Raw genomic sequence first — 3,281 nt, forward strand, 5'->3', positions numbered from 1 at the left:
AAAAAAAAAAAAAAAAAAAAAAAAAAAAGAATATATGTATGTGAATTATAGACTTCTATGATAAACAGCCATGCCTAAATTAGACAGTGCCCGTGCATGCTTTCATACATTCACCAAGTATTTAACCAAGCCTTTATGCTAGGTTTTGCCACTACAACCATGTATCAGACATAAATACTGCTCTTAATTTGCATGCAATCTAATAAGAACTTTTAAAAATACTGTTTCTTGGCCAGGTGTGGTGGCTCATGCCTGTAATCCCAGCACTTTGGCCAAGGTAGGTAGATCACTTGAGGTCAGGAGTTCGAGACCACTCTGGCCAACATGGCAAAACCCCATCTCTACTAAAAATACAAAAATTAGCTTGGTGTGGTGGTACGCACCTGTAGTCCCAGCTACTTGGGAGGCTGGGGTGGGGCAGGAGAATCGCTTGAACCCAGGAGGTGGAGGTTGCAATAAGCCAAGATCACACCACTACACTCCAGCCTGGGCAACAGAGTGAGACTCTGTCTCAGGAAAAAAACAAAGAATACTGCTTCTTGCCACTAGATCCTAGGCCTTTGCATCAGTTGGCTGTTACCACAATGCTGCATAACAATAACAAAAGCTTGACATTTTAGTGCCTTACAAAAGTAAGCATTTATCTCTTGCTCAATATCTGTGGATTGGGTTCAGCTGATGATGTAGGCTTAAGTCAGCTGTACTTGGCTCCAAACTTTGAATTGAGTCCAGGTGTGCTAATTCCTCCATGAACCAGTGGCTACCCAAGGCAAGTTCTTTACAAAGCAAAAGCAAAGAGCACAAAAGGGAAAATTCCGCTGCACAATTCAAACATCTGCTCCTGTCACATCTGCTAACATCTCACTGGCCAAAACAAATCACATGGCCAAGACCAGCACCAATGGGACAGGGAGGTATACTCCATAGGAAATGAAGACAATAATAAAGACAGAAGAGAGTGACTACTTGCTGGAAAAATTCCAATCTCCCCAAAACCCTCTTATCTTTTCACATCATTCTTTTTCTAAAAGATCTCATCCAATCCAGAGACTTCCTTCCTATCTATGTATGAATAATTCACCAATTTATATCTCCAGCTGAGAACACTGGATTTTCTGTTTCCTTTTGGTTTTTGTTTGTTTTTTTGAGATGGAGTTTCACATTTTTTTTTTTTTTTTTTTTTTTTTTTTTGAGACAGAGTCTCACTCTGTCACCAGGCTGGAGTGCGGTGGTACAATCTCGGCTCACTGCAACCTCTGCCTCCTGGGTTCAAGTGATTCTCCTGCTTCAGCCTCCCGAGTAGCTGAGACTACAGGCATGTGCCAGCACGCCCAGCTAATTTTTGTATTTTTAGTAGAGACAAGGTTTCACCATGTTGGCCAGGATGGTCTCAATCTCTTGACCTTGTGATCCACCTGCCTCGGCCTCCCAAGTACTGGGATCACAGGTGTGTGCCACCACGCCCAGCCTGGAGTTTTGCTCTTGTCACCCAGCTGGAGTGCAATGCAATAGTGCCATCACAGCTCACCACAATCTCCACCTCCCAGGTTCAAGTGATTCTCCTGCCTCAGCCTCGAGTAGCTAGGATTACAGATGCCTGCCACCACGCCCGGCTAATTTTTGTATTTGTAGTAGAGGCGGGGTTTCACCATGTAGGCCAGTCTGGTCTCAAACTGCTGACCTCAGGTGATCCACCCACCTTGGCCTCCCAAAGTGCTGGGATTACAGATGAGAGCCACCACGCCCGGCCAAGAACTTTCTTCTTAATTCCAGTTTTACAACCAAAAAACTCCTTGATAATTGTACTGGGATATCTCAAAGATACTCCAAACTTAATGTCTTAAATAAAACTCATCTATCTATCACAGACCAAAGTGGTATTCTCCTGGTATTCTCCATGTCATTGAGTGCTTCATTGTCTATACAAACCAGAAATCTAGGAATCTATACTATTCCCCCTCCTTCAACTTTCAAATCCAATTGCTGTCTAAGACCTATTTTACCTTCTGAGCTTGAACTCTTCTCTTCATCTTCATCAACATCCTACTCTACGCTACCAGCATCTCACACCTGATATCACTTAATATCTATTAACCAGTGTACCTACTTTCATACTGGTCTTATTTAATTTGTTTTCCATTTAGAGTATCATTTTTGAAAAGCAAATCCAATCATGTCACCATTCCTACTTACCTCTCTTTAATGGTTTTGTGGTTTTAAAATATGCCCTAAATTATTTGATACTGCTTCTTTTAAAAAGTGAAGCCTAATTCTCCTCTCTTTGAATGCGGAAAAGAATTACTATTTTTTTTTTTTTTTTTTTTTGAGATGAAGTCTAACCCTCATCACCCAGGCTGGAGTGCAATGGTGCAATCTCAACTCACTGCAACCTCCGCCTCCAGGCTTCAAGCAATTCTCATACCTCAGCCTCCGGAATAGCTGGGACTACAAGCACCTGCCACCACGCCTAGCTAATTTTTGTATTTTTAGTCGAGATGAGGTTTCCCCACGTTGGCCAGGCTGGTCTCGAACTCCTGTGATGCACCCGCCTCGGTCTCCCAAAGTGCTGGGATTACAGGTGTGAGCCACCTCACCCGGCCCTAGTTACTTATTTTTAACAAATAGATGTGATGGAAGTACAATGTGACTTCCGAGGCTAAGTTTTTAAAAGGATAACTTTGCCCCCTCTCTCTCTTTCTCTCCGTCTTTTCTCACTCTCTCACATTACTTACTCTCACAGAAGACAGCTACCATGCATAGAAACTCAAGCAGTCCTATGGAGAAGGGGCTCAAGCTTCTCCCCAACAGTGAAAACTAATTTTCCAAAGATGTGAGTCACCTTATAAGCAGATCCTTCACCCTAGTCAAGACTTCAGATGACTTTAGCCCTGCAAGATATCTTTTTTTTTTTTTTTTTTTTTTTGAGTCGGAGTTTCGCTCTTGTTACCCAGGCTGGAGTGCAATGGCGCGATCTCGGCTCACCGCAACCTCCGCCTCCTGGGTTCAGGCAATTCTCCTGCCTCAGCCTCCTGAGTAGCTGGGATTACAGGCACGTGCCACCATGCCCAGCTAATTTTTTTGTATTTTTAGTAGAGACGGGGTTTCACCATTTTGACCAGGATGGTCTCGATCTCTTGACCTCGTGATCCACCCGCCTCGGCCTCCCAAAGTGCTGGGATTACAGGCATGAGCCACCGCGCCTGGCCCCCTGCAAGATATCTTGTCAGCAACTTCATGAGAGACCTGGAGCCAGAGCTGCCTGGCTAAGCTGCTCCTGGATT

This window comes from Cebus imitator, unplaced genomic scaffold (genome assembly GCF_001604975.1).
Source record: "Cebus imitator isolate Cc_AM_T3 unplaced genomic scaffold, Cebus_imitator-1.0 Scaffold65, whole genome shotgun sequence".
In the NCBI taxonomy this organism is placed as follows: Eukaryota; Metazoa; Chordata; class Mammalia; order Primates; family Cebidae; genus Cebus; species Cebus imitator.